Source organism: Cebus imitator, unplaced genomic scaffold (genome assembly GCF_001604975.1).
Source record: "Cebus imitator isolate Cc_AM_T3 unplaced genomic scaffold, Cebus_imitator-1.0 Scaffold28, whole genome shotgun sequence".
NCBI classification, from domain to species: Eukaryota; Metazoa; Chordata; class Mammalia; order Primates; family Cebidae; genus Cebus; species Cebus imitator.
In genome coordinates, this window is record NW_016107343.1 from 1,433,579 (window position 1) to 1,451,982 (window position 18,404).

Consider the following 18,404-nt stretch of genomic DNA (forward strand, 5'->3'; position numbering starts at 1 on the left):
CTCTGATTTTTATTAACACTGACATGTGTTGAAGACAATCCATTAGTGTTTCAGCAAGAGTCCAAATATTGAGTAGAATGTCAGAATTGCTTAGCTATTTGTGCAGGAATTTTAAAACAAAATCAGGTTTGTTATAATTTATTTGTTTTTTAATGAATCTGTAGATTTGGCTCTCTTGGGGAGGGCTTTGTATGAACAGTTAGGGCTTCATAGGGTTTTGGAGCCAGGAGCAACAACAAAAGTATTTTTAGAAGATAAATCTTTCATTGAGTACAGGGTGGGTAACAAGGAGAAGAAACTGGAGGTGTCAATAAGCCAGTTAGAGGGCTTCACAAAGATTCAGAGAGTGTGAGGACCTGGAGCAACAGCAGTGAAACTGGAGAAAGACAGGGGAAAATAATATATTGGAAAAGGAGGTGATCACTGGACAAAAGGGGAAAAGGAGAAAAAATATTGACATCTTACACCTGAGTACCAGGGAGGACAGAGGCCTGTTGGGGGTTAAAAGGAGCTGCTGTGGAAAAAGGAAGGTGACAATGACACCCCATGCTCTTAAAGTCTAGGACAGCAGAGAGGACATCGTTCTTGGTGTGAAAACTGTGTTTCCATGGTATAGAAGCTGAAATATGGTCAGGGTGTCTGTATAACAAAGAAACACCTAGGCCACCCTGAGAGGGGCTTCCTGGAGACCGCTGTAGTATCCAGTAAAGACCACAGCATGTGGGGTCAGGAGAATTTGCTTCTGAACCCAGGTTCTCCCCTTATGAGCTGTGTGACCTTAGGAAATTGATCTAACCTTTCTAGTCTTCAGTTTCCTCCTCTATAAAATGAGATAAACAATAGATTAGGTGTTCATTAAAGAGAAGTAATTCTTGATTCTTTTTTTCATATTTTTTATTTTTAAGCTTTAATCTATTTCTTTATTTATTTTGAGACTAGCCAATTTTCATATTTTTGGTAGAGATGGCATTTCACCATGTCGCCAAGGCTGGTCTCGAACTCCTGGGCTCAAACAATCCTCCTACCTTGGTCTCCCAAAATGCTGGGATTACAGGCATGAGCCACTGCCCCTAGCTGCTGTTCTTGGTTCTTTAAGACTATTCCTCAAACATCTTCAAAATAGCCTTTACTGGGATTGCAGGGTAAATCATTTTTAATCTCCTCTCCCTTGGCCCATCTGTATAACAAAGATAATATTGTTTACATCTGTGGTTCTCAAATGTTATCTGTGCATCAAAATCATTTGAAATACTTGTAAGATACACATTCCTGTACCCTAATCCAATAACTTGATTCAATACTTCTGGGCGAGAAGCCAGGCATCAATATCTTTCTATTTGAGAACCACTAATCTACATGATAAAGCTGGAGTGAAGATTGAATAAAATGAGCATGGCAAACCCACATAGCACAGTTGCTGGCTATGTTTAATAAGTGGTACTGGTTGGGAGTGGTGGGATGGTGAAAGGGTGGGCCATGGAAGTGGGCAGGGTGATGGTGGGTGATGGTGATGGAGGTTGGGTTATGTTCATGGAGGTGGTGAGTGATGATCGTGTGTGGTGAGTGGTGGAGGCCAGATTGTTGAAGATCCCTGACTCAGCAAGAAGATTGAGACGTTCTCTGGTGGAGCATGAGGAGGCAGAGAAAGGGACACTCCGGGTGGAAACAAGTGTTCATTCTTGCTTCCATTAGGAATTTGTCCCTGGACTAAATAAAAAGAGAAGCATCTCTTTGGAGATTAATTCTCCTTTCCACAAAAATAAGAAATACAACTGAAACTACAAACTGCAAAACTGTACTATGACCTGCAAAATAGATCAGTTGTATCAAACCATACCTTGCAACACCAGCAAGGTCAAACTGCTTTAAGACCAGCACATTGTTGTGTTGTATGTACAGAGGCTCGATGCCAAGACCACGGGAAAAAGAGTTCAGCACTGACTCTGAACTCAGACTCTAGAGACAAGACCTCTGACAATTCCAGAAGTTCACATTGTTTACAAATTCTGACCAACCCCAGTCCAGACTTCGCTTACAAATTTCTACCCTGCGACAAAAACCCATTAACTTCCCCATTTTGAGCCACCACTGCATCTCTGTCAAAAAAATGCTCCCTTATGCCGTAAAAGAAGGAGCGTTATTTTGAGCATTAATAAACGTGTCGTGAAAGAGGGAGCATTGTTTCCCAGTGGTCTTTGTAAGAGGGTTTCAACAGGTAGACAGGGACTCATGCCTTTTGCTCTTAGACTGTCAGCTTGGTTCATGGAAACAGCCTATCCAGCATGTGCACTCACCGAATATAGAAAATGGCTCGTTGTGGACCAAGCACTTCAGAGCAGCCAGTGAGTCATCCCCTCTGATAATCAAAATTCTGGGATGTTTAGCTAACTATTCAAAGTTAAATATATTACAGTCTTTTCATATATGTTTTGAAAAGCAGCCAGGAGTCCAGAGGAAACCTCCACAGGACACTTGCCTTTCAACACTTGGAGCTCTCTGGGCACTTCTTGCAGAGGAAGAGTGGGTAGAAATGCAGGAGCAGCACGTTTCTTGTCAGAAGGGTCTATCGCTGGAGGAAGTGTATCGCTGAGGAGCCTGCAGGTGGTGGCGAGAGGAGAGGGGTGCTCTGAGCCTGCAGGTGGTGGTGGGGGGAGAGGGGTGCTAGAGCACCTACCTTCTTGTCCTCCTCAGCCCCAGCTCCTGCTCTAAAGGGTTCCACATTCGCTAACACCTCCCAGCCTTTGCCCATGTGAATTGATGTCTTAGTCTGCTCCTGCAGCTATAACAAAATACCATAAACTGGTAGCATAGAAACCACAGAAATTTATTTCTTACAGTTCTAGAAGTTAGGAGGTCCAAGGTCAAGGCTCCTGCAGATTTGACATCTGAAGAGGGCTCATTCTCTAGTTCATAGATGACACCTTCCTATTATGCCCTCATTTGGTGGAAGGGACAAGGCAGTTCTAGGGGGTCTCTTTTATAAGGACACTAATCCCATTCATGAGGGCTCCATCCTCGGGACCTAATCACCCCCAAAGGACTCACCTCCTACTACCATCAACTTAAGGGTTTTCAATGTAGGAATTTTGGGGGGACATAAGCATTCAGCCCATAGCAATGATATTAAGGTTATAATGGTTTAATATTATAACAGAAAGGAGTGAACCATGCAGGCAAATGGGAACTTCCTCACCATTCAGTTTGGGAGATTTACGGTTATCTCAAAGCAGAAGAACTTGAATAGCCAAATTTATGCAAGTATATTTTCCTTTTTTGTTTTTTTTTTCTTCCAGTGAGTTGTTTTTAAAAGATCTTAGTAGTTGTCTACATAGAAAGCCTTTTGTGGCTTTCTGATAACCAAATGCTCTCCTCCATAACCCAACATGTAAAAATAGGCCCTCTCAAGCGTAGCCCCATCTCTCTGTTGCCTTAGGGGTCTGCTCCCAATGTAATTATAACCCCTCTTTCACCTCAAAGCTGTTTCAGTTTGGATAATAAATTATGTGATGACCCTAGTAATAATCTGCTGTTGTCAAATGAGAAATAATGATCCAGAACATATGTTGAATATGTAAACTTTTCTATTATTTTTTATTAAATATTAATTTTGTGTGTGTGTGTGTGTGTGTGTGTGTCTGTGTGTGTGTGTAGACACACATATATTTTCAGTCCTCGCCAACACTCTGGGAAGTTAAGCAAAATTAATGTTCCCATTTTATATGTGAAAAAAAATCAAGGCACAGAATAAATAACTCACCCAATATTGCACAATGTGACTTCAGAACCTGCACTCTTTACCACTGTTTATTGCTGCCTCCTGAGATGCTGAATCTTTACTCCAGAGAATCTGGGTGGTCAGAGAGGGTTTGATTTAGAAATGCTGGTCCTGAAAGCTAGGAAGAAGAAAAATAAGAATTCAAAGGGAAAAAACAGTAAGAAAAAAATAGATGGTCCCCCCTTACATTTATTTCTTAGAGCTGCCATTTCTAGGACTGTAGATGACAGCCTGGGCAACATAGTAAGACCCTCACCTCTAGACAAAATATTTTTAAATTAGCCAGGCATATAGCACATGCCTGTAGCTACTTAGCCACTCAAGAGGTTGAGGTGGGACGATTGCTTGAATCCAGGAGTTTGAGGTTACAGTGAGCTATGACCACGCCACTGCACCCCAGACTGGGTAACAAAGTGAGACCCTGTCTCTAAAAAAAGTATATATTTTTTTTCTCACAGTTCGGGAGGCTGGAAGTCCAAAATCAAGGAGGAGGACCCTCCCTCCCTTACCTCTTCCAGCTTCTGGTAGCTCAAGGCACCGCTTGACTTCTGGTGGCATCTCTTCCATCCCTGTTCCCATCTTTATGTGGCCTTCCTCTATGTGCCTGCGTCTCTAATCTTCTTCTGTCTTTCTCTTCTAGGAACACCTGTCATTGGATTCAGGAACCACCCTGAATGACCTCATCTTGAGATCTTTAAGTTAACTATGTCTGCAAAGACCCCTTGTCTGAATAAAGTCACATTTTCACAGTTTCTGGGAATATGGACATGAATATGTGTTTTCCAGTGGGGGATCACCATTCAACCCACTAGGCCTCTGGATGTACATGACAGGAGATGTAGCTCCTATAAGCTGTATAAACCTAGGTCTAAATGTATTCCTTTGAGCTCATCTTGAAAAGTCTTTTTTTCCCCCTTCAGAGTTGCTTAATTTTCCCTTCTTAAGAAAACTCCCCAAGTTACCAAAAGCAAGAAGTATTTTCATCATTTCTAGAAAACCTCATAACTTAAAGGAGGCCATGACTGTAGAAGGAAGCAACACCAATCCTATTCTAAAAGCCCTGCTTTTCTTCTGCCTGCCTGGACATTCCTCACTAAACTCAAATGTCACTCTTTGAGGCTTCCTGGAACCATCCTCTCACCCACCCCTACTCACAACCTCATCAGAGACACAGCCAGCTTTCTGCTGACTTTCACTAATCAGCTGTGTGACTTCAGGCTGCTCTTCAAGTTTCTAGGCTTATTTCCTCCTCTGGAAAGAAAGAACAAAAGAAAAAAACAAAGGGATGAAGGGAGACAAGAAGGTAGGAAGGCCAGTCTTGAAGGTCCCTAATAAATATCCTAGCCAGAGCATTAAGGTTGTTGAGTGAGGGAACCACACCTTTGTTTATGACCTCCATCTAGTTCTCATTTCCCTGCTTAGGAAATCATTCCATCTTCTTCTCCCAATCTGGCTTGGCCTCTCCTCCTGCCTCCAAAGGGCTTTCTCCAAAACCTGTCTTACTCATCCCTTTAACCAAGTCTTCACTAGCTCTTGCAGATCTCTGATCTCTGACTCCAGCCAGAAGTTCCCAGTTCTAATTCCCAGACCCAGAGCTCTTCTCTCTCCCCTAAAGGAGACAGAGCAAAATTCTCTTTTCCTTTATTCATCTCTTATTTCCTCACCAATAATTAACTTTATTATTATTTAATAAAGATACATAGAGTACATTCCTAGCAAAGCACCACAAATACTCGGTTCCAAATATCAACATTTGGAATTCACATGTCCCACTATCACCAGCAAGTGATTATTAGAAGGGAGAATTTGCTGTAGGGTTTTTATGCCTTTCCTGTTAGAGGTGACAGATGGCTCTCAACAACAAAAAAATATACCAGTCACTCTTGATACAATATGTGCACGCCAAACCAAAAAGACAGAGATGGACAGCAAATTGGCAACTATTACCACTACAGTTTATATTTGGCATTTGAAGACACTGGTTGTATATACAGAAGTCACATTATGCCAAAATAAAATCCTTTCTTAATTTGAAAAAAAAAAAAAACTAGGATGGGATGGGCACAGTAGCTCACACCTGTAATCCCAGCACTTTGGGAGGCCAAGGTGGGTCGATCACCTGAGGTCAGGAGTTTGAGACCAGCCTGGCCAACATGGTAAAACCCCGTCTCTACTAAAAATACAAAAACTAGTCAGGCATGGTGGTGGGCGCCTGTAATCCCAGCTACTTGAGAGGCTGAGGTAGGAGAATCTCTTGACCCTGGGAGGCGGAAGTTGCAGTGAGGCAAGATCACACCACTGTACTCCAGTCTCAAAAGAAGGAAACAAATCTTTATATGTTCAGTATTTTTTCCACCAGACTTCAATCTCAACACCAGACCGTTCAGTTCAAAATCAAGCACATGGTAACCTTGCTGCCTGCAAAGGCCTAGGGCTAAAAGTTAACCACTTTAACATCCTAAGGAACACGACCCGGGGAGGTCAGCACCATGAGTTTCAGGGGATGAATTGCTTCAAGTAGCTGCCACCTTAGGCCGACCTTGCCTACGTCCTTCAGGGACTGGCTTTGAAATTTCCACAGTAGCCTCTCATCTTGGTCTGCACCATAACGTCAACAGTGTTTTATTTCCCAAACTTGCTAAGGGGAGCAGCTGTTTCATCCCCACACCTGCTACCACCCCCACCCCAGCAGAAGGGCTGTGAGCAGCAGAGCCAGCCCTGTGTCCTCCCAGCCCACCCCCTCCCTGCTCAGAAGCTCAGCCAATGGGGTAGCCTTTGGGTAGCCACAGGACCACTCTCCCCACAGATCTCACTGCAGAATTGGAAAGGTTTCATCAACTGCTAGTAGCAGAAAAAATCTGATAGCAAAAAAATCAAGTGAGTTGTTCTCATTCAAGCCTGCCCTAGGGAGTCTTTGCAAGCCATTATTCTGAAGCATAGAAGCAATGCTCCCCAGGGTGCCTTGTTCGCACAAATACTGAGAGACAAAACAAAAATGCTGAATTTCAGACCTTCCAAGAGCCCCTGAAGAGGCTGGAGTTCCCTCCAGCAGCACAGTGGCTTTGTGTGTGCAAAGCAATTATAGGAGTCAGATACCAGAGAAAAGGGAGGTGAAACTAAGCACTGCCCCATTAGAAAGTACAAATGTTAGTAGCCACCACCTTGTGGCTCCCCCAGAAGCCCAGAGAGCTCCAAAGTGAACAGGTTTCCATTCACCCATCATTTAATAATAGGTGTCAAGGGTTTCAGCCACCCCTGTCCTATTAGAACTGTTTTAGTGGGGAAGTAAACAAGCAAATTTGTGATCTTAAAATACCTGGTATGTTTTCTTAGCCACACACAAGTTGAGGTATTGAGCATGTAAAGAGAGCAGGGAAGACCCAATGCCCAAGGCAGGAGGCAGTTCCTGGAGGAAGCCATGTCTGAACAGAAGGAAGAGGAGCTGGCCAGGGGACGGGGTAAGGAATAGATGTCCAGGCTGCTTGCCCTCCACCCTGGGAGGGACAAACACTGCCATAGTCTATGCCATTGAAAGAAGCTCAGTTTAGCTGGAACAGAGGACAGGAGGGAGGGCTAGTGAGCAAAGAGATTGAAAAAGGAGGCCATGGCTGGGTACTGGATTGCAGGCGCTGTAAGGAGTCTGGACATCTCCTAAAGGTATCTCGAGATTCCTCAGTGTGGGAGGAGCAGGAGAGAAGCAAATGATGGGATTGGATCTGCAATTTAGAATGATTTCTCTTCCAAGGAGCACCCCTGGACTCTTTGTTGTCTTTGACACACTCGGAGCTGCTGTCATGGCAATTGTTAAAAAATAAAACTTTTAGAAAATGAAAACCTGAAGGTAGAAAATGGAAGATGGGAGAACTCCCTTAATATCTCTGAGGGTCCCATTCTGTTGGCTGCCGGTTCACTCTGATAATTGTTTCTTTTGCTGTGTAGAAGCTCTTAAGTTTAATTAGATCCCATTTGTCTATTTTGGCTTTTGTTGCCGTTGCTTTTTGTGGTTTAGTCATGAAGTCCTTGCCTATGACTGTCCTGAATGGTGTTGCCTAGGTTTTCTTCTAGGGTTTTTATGGTGTTAGGTCTCATGTTTAAATCTTTAGTCCATCTGGAGTTAATTTGTGTGTAAGGTGTAAGGAAGGGGTCCAGTTTCAGCTTTCTGCACATGGCTAGCCAGTTTTCCCAACACCATTTATTAAACACGGAATCCTTTCCCCATTGCTTGTTTATGTCAGGTTTGTCAAAGGTCAGATAATTGTAGCTGTGTGGCATTACTTCCAAGACCTCTGTTCTGTTCCATTGGTCTATATCTCTGTTTTGGTACCAGTACCATGTTGTTTTGATTACTGTAGCCTTGTAGTCTAGTTTGAAGTCAGGTAGTGTGATACCTCCAGCTTGGTTCTTTTTGCTTAAAAGGATATGAACAGACACTTTTCAAAAGAAGACATTTATGTGACAAAAAAACATATGAAAAAATGCTCATCATCACTGGTCATTAGAGAAATGCAAATCAAAACCACATTGAGATACCATCTCATGCCAGTTAGAATGGCGATCATTAAAAAATCTGGAGACAACAGATGCTGGAGAGGATGTGGAGAAGTAGGGACACTTTTACACTGTTGGTGGGAGTGTAAAATAGTTCAACCATTGTGGAAAACAGTGTTGCAATTCCTCAAGGATCTAGAAATAGAAATACCATTTGAACCAGCAATCCCATTACTGGATATATATACACAAAGAATTATAAATTGTTCTATTATGAAGACACATGAACACTTATGTTCATTGTGTCACTGTTTACAACAGCAAAGACCTGGAACCAACCCAAATGCCCATCAATGATAGACTGGACAAGGAAAATGTGGCACATATCCACCATGGAATACTATGCAGCCATAAAAAATGATGCGTTCATGTTCTTTGTAGGGACATGGATGAATCTGAAAACCATCATTCTCAGCAAACTGACACAAGAACAGAAAACCAAACACCCCATGTTCTCACTCATAGGCAGGTGTTGAACAATAAAAGCACATGGACACAGGGAGGGGAACATCACACACTGGGGTCTGTTGTGGGGTTGGGAGCTAGGGGAGGGATAGTGAGGGATGGGGAGGTTGGGGAGCAATAACACTGGGAGAAATGCCTGATTTACATGACAGGGCAATGGAGGCAGCAAACCACCATGGCATGTGTGTACCTATGCAACAGTCCTGCAAGGTCTGCACAGGTACCCCAGAATTTAAAGTATAGTAAAACATATATACATACCTGAGGGTCACTATGGGAAGCCAGCTTAAAGCCCACAAAGTCAGAAGCTCTCTAGAATCCACAGCCAAATTCCAGGGAAAGACCTGGCCCCCAGTCTGCCCTGAAGGGAAGGAGTGATGCTGGATATAACCTCAGCTCCCTCTTCGCTGCCACCAGGCTGAGCTTGTTAAACTTTCCATCATTTTCCAGCCAACTGAACTGCATCAGATGAGACTGAGTCTGTGTTTGTAACAGATGAGAAGAGACCCTCTCTATATAGCTGCACCCCCTCCACCCCACCCTCTGCCAATCCCAAGGGTTGAGCCTATCTCTCTCTGCCCTGAGTTTGGGGTTGCTCTAGGAGCCTTCATGGGGTGCAGTGGCCCCCAGACTACTGGGCTGTCACTGAAGTTGATGCCTTTCCTGCAGGGGCAAGGAACCCAGCAGACCTGCCTGCTGCCTCATTCTGCCACCTGGGGAAGGCAGAGTTCTGCCTCTGAGCCTAAAAAGTTTTCTAACCCAGGGCTAAGTGTGTGAATGGAAGTCAGGAGGAACCAGCTCTAGGTAAGGCCCTAGGAAGGGCCTTCTGGTCAACCTCCAGCGGACCTCAGCTCCTCTTTCTCTTCCCATGGAAAAAATCAGAAATTGGTTATTTGGCATAATTTTGCCTGAAGAAGAGATGGAAAGGCTTGGAGGTACATACAACGGTGCAAGAGTAAAGAGGAAACCAAAACTCTTCCAGGGAAGGCAGGTTCAAATGACCCATTTAATTATAAATGATCTAAGACTCAGGTGACAAGAGGTATCAGAAAACGACCAAAGACTCCCGACCCCATGGGGGCAACAGCATTTCTTGTACAATTCAGAACACTAGAGGTTGAGTGATGTTAAGAGATGTCTTATTTTAGGCAAAAATAAATGTTAAATAGGGCTCCCTAGATGCGTGCATAGATGTGTGTGTAGATGAATAGATTCATGTATAGACAATTCGCATTTGTACGGAGCTTTTGTAGTTTGCAAGGCATTATCACCATTGTACTGGATCTTCTTCACAAACCAAATGAGGTAAAAAAGCAAGGTATTATCACTACGACCTTGTGACAGGTGAGGCAGCTGGAAGGAGGTTGAATGAAACAGGTGTGACATAGCAGAAAGGACATAAGATTTAGAGTTTAAAGACCTGAATTCAAGCCCTGCCTCTCCCACCAACTAGATCGCAAAAATAATTGTGCCTGTGTGTTATAGTTAATTCTTAAAAGTGTGACTGTATTTCCCTTATTTCCAAGTTCTTGGGAAAAGAATGGACACCTCACTCTTGCCCCCATATGTGGCCAACACAGGTCACATTCTCTCTCAAGACTCCCCACAAATTATTGCCCTTTAAGTTAATACATCCAGAGAGCTTTGGGTAGTGCCTAGCATGTAGTAAGCAGCATATGAGCCTTAACTAATATGGTTTATCTCTTTGTCCTCAGCACCCTCACAGTGTCTGGCACATGCTAAGTGTTAATATGTTAATAAATATGAGCTGATAGAATGACTGAAAGGTATTTATCATCCAGTGCAGGAAACAGACATATAAGCATATAATGGCAATGGAGTGAGGTGAGTGCTATGGAAGGTATGTATAAGTGGTGGGGATTGGAATAGGAAGCGTCTTACTGCAAGAGGAAGGTTGAAAGAGGATGCACTGAAGAGGTAAAAGATATGTACTGACCCACTTATAAGGGCGTAAAGACTTAGGAGGAGAACGTGAGTTAAAGGGAGTGGAGAAAGAATCTCCTAAGCAGGAAGTTAAGCATGTAGAAAAGTCCCTAGTCATGATGCAGTAGCATGTACTCAGAAAGGAGTGACTAACTCAGTATGGCTGGGAAGTCAACTGTCAGGGACATCATGGTGAAAGAAGAGGTTGGAGTCAGGGCCAGATGTGAACAACTTTGAATGTCAGACTAAGGAATTTATATCTGATTCTCTAGGAGAAATGCAGAGCCAACGAAGGGACTGCATGCCAAAGAATGAACATTTGTATCATAGGAAGGTCGATCTATGGGTTTTCCACAAAATGGAATTGAGAAAAGCAAGACTGGAGGCAGAGGGACAAGTAAGGAAACTATTTCCATAGTCCAGGTAAAACATAAGAAGAAGTTGAGCTCAGATTATGCCCACTGAGACATCAAAGAGATGACCTATTAGAAACTTATTTAGGAAATGTCATCAGAGGACTTTGTAAACTACTAAACATGTCAGGAAAAGCAAGGAAAGAGGCAAAGACGGTGTCAAGGACTTCAGCTTGAGTAACTGCATAAACAGAAGCCCCACTAACCAAGTTAGAAAATGCTTGCATAAGAGCAGATGAGGAGTCCCCATCTGGACACTCTGTGTTTCAAGTTCTTGCTCAGTGTACACAGAGAGCTGCCCAGTAGCTGTTGAACCAGAGAAGACGGGAAAGATCCTGGAGAGGAGTCACCCCTGTCATTGTAAGTCCAGGGTCATCAATGGACAAGTGATAGCTTAAACCACAGGAGAGGATGAGATCAGTCAGAGAGAGAATCTAACCTGTGTTGGCCATGCATGGAAGCAAGAGCAAGATGCCCATTCTGCCTAAGAACCTGAAATAGAAAAATGCAGTCACCCTCCTAAGAACTAAATAGCATTATACAGGCACAATAAATGTGAAGAGCTCATTGTGGGAGTAAAATGAGATGTGTGTGCCTGAGGAATTTGAGAAAGCCTAAAACATCAATCAGCCAGGCTTGCTGTAACCTCCTGTCTGTGGACCTCGTGTTTGGCCAGGAAGCCTGGCATTGCCGCAGCTACCTCAACAGCAGCCTACAGAAGAGACAATGTGCTAAGAGCATCTCAAATAAATCAAGCCAGTGCCAAGTCTGAACCATCTTCCAACCCTGGCCTTTTTTTCAGTTATGTGATCAAATAAATTCCTGTTATCGTTTTCAGTTGAGTTGGGTCAGGTTTTCTGGTAACTGCAGCCAAAAGCATGCTAAGCTGGTACGCTCAGTGAGCTTGGAAGCACAGCAAGCGGAGGAAATGGGTAAGTCCCAGCAGGAACACACCTCTCCAGGGGCCAGGGCACTTGAGTCTGAGGGTCAGGGTGTGCTCACCATGCTTTCTGCTTGGACAGGGTCTGGATCTTTGCTTTCTGTTTTCAGAATTCTGAAGGCATCTGCAACATAGTTTCTATAGCTCTCTTTAGAGTGAAGAAGTCTCTTTCCAAGAAGATCCCAATAAACTTGGACCCCTGTCTCATTAGACAAAATTGGGTCATAGCTTTCCCTGAGCTAGTCCTGAGGCCAGGACTAGTTCGATTCACATTGGCCTGGATTCCAAAAACCAAGGGAGTGAGCTTACTCTTAGGCCCTTTAGGCCCAACCTTGAAGCTGAGGATGGTAGCAGCCCCTCAACTACATGGGCTGGGTGGCAAGGCTTGGGCAAAACTCCGATAATTACCAGGTGAAGGGAGAGTGGATGTCAGGGAGGCCACCGTGACGTCCACTAGACTAGACAACTTTTGTAAGTTGCTTCCTATTTGCACCTGCCAGAGGAAAGCACAAAAATACTACCAATTCCAATCTTATGGTCCAGAATGTATTTCCTACTAGTAGGCTGTTTTCATTTATAAGGGTCTGCCATATCAGATAAACAGAGAAATGTTTTCGTAATTTAATACAATGAAATTTTTCTTACTCATATAAACTCTTAAACAGTGGCAAGGTGAGTGACAATGAGCCCTCTGCTCCAGAGATGGCGGGGTCCCTGTCTGCTTCAAAGCCATTTCAAAGGTTATCCTGGACAGCAACGTACAGCCCATACATGGGTGAATAGAAAGGGAAGCATTGAGAGGGAAGTCTCAAGGGTCAAGCCTAGCAGCAGAGTGCCTTACTTCAGCCCATAATCACATGCCACACACCGCAGCGGTGAAGCCGGGGGACATACTATCACTACACGGCCCGGAGGAAAGGAGAACGATGTGTCTGCAGGGGCCAGGCTTTGCCACCGTGGCTTCTTGGCACCATCTGGCTCCTTCCCTGCTCCCACACACCCTTCTCATACCTGCCCCTCCATCCCATTTGAACTGCCCGAGAGAGAGAAAAAAACAAACAAACAAAAAACAGAAGAGGATGGAAGCCTGGAGAGCAATAAAACAATCTGTAAGCCAAGGATAAAAAAGAAGCCACAAAGAAGACTGAGATGGGTAATCAGAGAACTAAAGACAAAAACCAGAAGTGGAGACAGAGATTAGAGGAAGAGGGAGTTTCAAGAAAGGGAATAAGAACACTTAACCATTTCCCTATCTCATTAGATGGTGCTGAGGATTAAAGGAGCTGGGAAATGTGAAAGTGTTATCAAAATGGTGAAACACTGTAGCCATGTGTGAGACAGCCTCTGATCATCTGCCTGCCTCTGGGGCCTCTTGGGAGCGCAGCCTATCACATTCAGCCCCTCCAATTGCCAGGCCTCACCCTGCTCCCTCCCTTACTGCACTCCCAGCAGATGGGGTAGCAGGGAAGGTTGGATAACTATCACCTAGGGCCTGCAAAAATGCCCTGTGGTTCCAGAACCTCATGCAGAGTCTCCAAAGTTGAGCTGTCCTAAATCCCCAAGAGGCCATAAGGGGTTGCATCTCTCAGGTACAATGTCCTGGGCTCTCCAGGGAAATACCCACCCCTTGATCACACTGGACCAGACTGGGCTGCACTTGTACTTGAAGAGAAAGAGGAGAGATAATAAATACAAGAAATCTTTTGCACAGGAGGGTGGGGTGGGAGGGTTGGAGGAGTGTTTCAAAAGCTTTTCTACATTTAATGATATGTCATTTTCTAATTGTATTTCATAATTGTGTAATTATCCCCAAGTATTTTTCTTTAAGTAATAGAACTAGTAATTACATACTAATTGAATGTGTAATCTCGTCATTAGGATAGGTAAATATATAATAGTGTGATGATGATAAGGTAATTAAAATTCCAAGGATGACTCTGCCATAAAAACCTATGACATGTTCCTGCCTCTGTCCCAGGATTCTCTGCTCCAACAGGCTTTGAAATTCTACCTGGACAAGAGAGATAAGCTCCAAGGCCTAGGAAACCTGTAACGAAACAACACGTTTCCCAGCCAACACAGGCCATCCGGGAGCAGTATTGTCTGCCTCCCTCTCCACAACCCTTCCCAAAATGCCTCCTTGGGATTTCCCACTTTCACACCCTTTGTCATTGGGAAGGAAGCCTAGACTTGTAGAATGGCTGGATATGGGCTAACTCCCCCGACCCTGCCTGAATGCAGAGCTCTGACAGGACCAAGTTGGCCATGAAGCCAGGCTCAACTGATGCATGAAGGGAAAAATAAATGTATCCCCTCTCACCCCAGAGCAGCTATGGTACCCACAACCAATACGGATCAGTGTATGAGGTTTCTGCATGGGCAGAGGCTGCCATTTTTAGGGATACCCATTGATCAGGATTGTGCAGGAGGTTCCAGCCACCTGGATGGCCCCATGATGGATGCCAAGGACTGGCCTCAACCACAGCACCAGCTTCCTGCTCCATCCATGGCAAGGACTCCCTCCTCGACCAAACATTATTCAGGCTCCAATGAGCCCCCATCGTTGGCCACCTGACTCCAGTTTTAGTAAGTAATCCTACCGAGCCAGTTTATTGAGAACTCTCCAGCCTTGAAATCTAATCAAGTTTCTCTTCCCCACACCCTGGAGACCTAACCAAGTTCCTCTTAGTGATTTTCCATCTACTTCTTCACCCTGTCATTGGCTATAAATCCCCACTTGTCCCTTTTGCATTTGAAGTTGAATTTACACTCTCTTCCCTGTTGCAATAATCTTGAATAAAGTGTTTCTTGCCATTTTGGACAAGCATTCTGTGTATTTTTTTTAGTTGCTAAAACCCAGGGACATGGACCATGAGCAGACCTGTCTAATCTGAGATGATACTCCTGGCCTCACCTGACAGGTATCTTCCTGGGGTAAACTGAAGATGCTAAGGAAGCACAGATGAGAAGGGACATTTACCTGGACACAGCCAGTGGGAGATGGGCATGGTAGAGGGGTCAAGGTAACGGAGAGTGTGAGGTGGTGGGTCACCATGTGCCTCATCTGGGAGATCATAACATGGCCTTTTCAACAGGGTGAAGACTATGAAGAATACAGTCAGCAGAGACAAGGCTGGAGGGGGTGGGCTGAAGAGCCTTACAACCTTCATCAAAGTTCAGACTCTCCTGAGGATGGCGGGGTTTTTTACTAATTTGGAAAAGGTATAAGTCCAGATGGATGGAAAGATGGACAGAAAGATGGGCTAATGGATTGACGATGGATGGGAAGGTCCTGGATTTCACAGCTGGACCTAAAGCAAAATGATAACCTGGGCTCCACCGAGGCCATGATATTCGTTGAACTTCTGATTTCCTAGTCGCAGAAGGTCAGGGCCAGCAAGGCAGAGACTAGGACCCAAGCAAGGCCCAGTGCTTTCTCCACTCTGCATGCCCCTCCTGAGGAAAGTGAGGGCTTCCCTTGTCTCTACACTACTTCTTATTTTTTTATAATTTAAACTTTAATTTTAGATTCAAGGGGCCTATGTGCAGGTTCGTTACCTGGGTATATTGCCTAATGGGGTATGAATGATCCCATCACACAGGTACTAAGCATAGTACCTCACAGTTTTTCAACCCTTGCCCACTCCCTTCCTCCCCTCTCTAGTAGTCCCCAGTTTCTATTGCTGTCATCTCTATGTCCATGAGTACCCATGTTTAACTCCCACTTGTGAGTGAGAACATGAGATATTTGGTTTTCTGCTTCTGTGTTAATTTGCTTAGGGTAATGGCCTCTAGCTGTATTCATGTTCCTGCAAAGGAAATTATTTCATTCTTTTTATGGCTGCATAGTATTCATGGTCTATATGTACCACATTTTCCTTATCCAATCCACCATTAATGGGCACCTTGGTTGATTCCATGTTTTTGCTATTGTGAATACAGCAAAAACATAGTAAACTGCTATGAGGAACATATGTTTGAATGTGTCTTTTTGGTAAAATGATTTATTTTTTTCACCCAATACTTGTTAAATGCACTAGTCACTGCACTTAGACACACACACTCCAAAGGCCTCACATCACACAACAGCACAAAAGGTCTTTGACTTCCTGTCCCAGAAGGACCTCGCCAAGCCAACAGACTCAAAGAGAAATTTCTTTTCTTTTCTTTTCTTTTTGTTTTTTGAGAAAGAGTCTCACTCTGTTGCCCAGCCTGGAGTGAAGTGGCACAATCTCAGCTCACTGTAACCTCTGCCTCCCCGGTTCAAGTGATCCTCCCACCTCAGCCTCCTGAGTAGCTGAGATCGCAGGCATGTACCATCACACTCACCTAACTTTTGCATTTTTAGTACAGACAGGATTTCACCATGTTGGCCAGGCTGGTCTCAAACTCCTGGCCTCAAGTGATCTGCCCACCTCAGCCTCCCAAAGTGCTGGGATTACAGTCATGAGCCACCATGCTCAACAAAGAGAATTTCTTAACATCAGATGTGTAGATTGATTTTTCCCCCACGATCCTATTAAAAAATTAGGAAGCTGCCTTAAGATTTGGTTTGTGGCCCTCAGAAATCTGAAAGGCACATGGGGCTACAACCCAACATGACAGGGCAGAGGTGGGTCACACGCTTGCCTTTGGAGCAGGAACACTGAAGTGAGGCTTGAGTGACAGAGAGGAGGAGGAAGGGTGGCTCCCTGCAGGGAACCCAGTGGAACCCCTCAGTGACAGCTTTGTCGTGGGAGGGAAGGGAAGGGGAGATGGATGTCAGAAACTGGAAGACAGTACGCGGAGCTCCTACCTGAGCATATTAAGCACTTTCTCTGGACAGCAGTCAGATGAGGGTTGAGTTGTGACTTGACCCTCTGTCGCTAGATGCCAGCAGTCTGTTACAAGACTCCCTAGTCACTTACCCTGAAGAACACTTATTACCAGTCTTCTTTTTTGCTTTCTTCTGAACTGTCTTTTTCATAATATGACAAATTCTGCCCACATACACACAGAAATTCCCATGCAGATGTTGGCAGCTTTGTTCCACCATGGCAAGGCTGTGGGGTGCAGGAAGCATGGGAACAGAGGGATCCTCGGCACAGAAGATCCTCAATGCCGCTCCTGCAGGATTAGGGATCAGCTTCCTGACACTTTCTCGGAAGCCTGGGATCCAAACTACAGGCACTGAAGCCACAAATGCCAGCACCTGGCCAGATGGCTTAAACCCCATCCCATTTATTCAGAAAAGTAACCCTGGGTTTAGACATTTTCTTTAGGAAGTTTCCATAATCAGCTGCCTCCGAGGCACACACAATAGGGCACATGTTAGTAACAATGCAGCAATGCATTAAAATAAATTACATTTTAAAAGGCATTATCTACCTCAGTAGTCTCTCCCACTGGGTCTGGAAGGTGGGGCTGGACAGCGCCCAGCTGAGTCATTACCAGGAACCTCTTTAGAGAAATCAGACAGTGTGCAGGTGCAGAGGGGAGAGAGCGAGTTCCCAGAGCTTGAAGATGTGCTGAGATCCCTGAGCATAGCTAGAGTCCTGAGACCTGCTGTTTAGTTCTGGTGTCTCTGCCTCGGGCTCTTCTGTCTGAGCACTCCTGGGTCACAGGCCAGGGCGTAGCAGAAAGAGCACAAGCTCCTGAGTCACACAGATGTGAACTCAAGTCTTGGCTTCGCTGTTACAAGTTGAGGGACCTAGAGAAATGTAGGTGGAGAGGGTTAAGGTGGGTCTGGTGGAGAGGCTTAGGGTAGGATAGTGGAGAGGGTTAGGGTAAGACAGGTGGAGAGGGTTAGGATGGGTCAGGTGGAGAGGGCAGGGGTGAGATGAGGAGAGGGTTAGGGTGGGTCAGGTGGAGAGTATAAAGGTGAAATGGGGAGAGGGCTGACTGTGACTGGTGACTGTATCAGTTACAGAGAACTTCCAGCTGGGTAGGGAATGGAATAAAGCCATGAGTGAGATGATGCATTGGGATTAAAGAAACAGGTAGAGGGACGAAAGATCCTAAGAGGGCAAGGAATCCATAAATGATGAGTGATAAAGCTGGAGGGATGGGAGGTGTGGTCAGAGGACAATGTCCTGGAGTTTCAGGAGTGGAGCCATGCTAGCCGATGACAATGTACAAAAGGTTTTAGTAAAGGCATCAATAAGATTTTTGAGTCCAGGAGATCAAAGACCCCAGAAGCCATGCACTGACTGCTATATGATGCTGCTTATTTTAAAAGGCTTAGAGACAGCTAGAAAGAGAAGTCATGCACATACAAAGCTCAGTAGCCTCAGGACCGTGAGATTATAATTAGCTGGGGAACTCACAGAGGGCTGTGTGG

The 18,404-nt window shown here is 44.7% G+C and overlaps 1 long non-coding RNA gene across 1 annotated transcript; it reads right to left on the bottom strand.

Moving 5' to 3' along the window:
* Positions 1 to 286: 286 nt before the first annotated feature.
* LOC108300520 lies at positions 287 to 4,406 on the bottom strand. The gene is made up of 4 exons (XR_001823470.2): positions 4,285 to 4,406; positions 3,758 to 3,893; positions 2,295 to 2,595; positions 287 to 639 (listed from the first exon to the last, which is right to left on the bottom strand). It is a non-coding gene; the product is annotated as an uncharacterized LOC108300520 (long non-coding RNA).
* Positions 4,407 to 18,404: the final 13,998 nt, after the last annotated feature.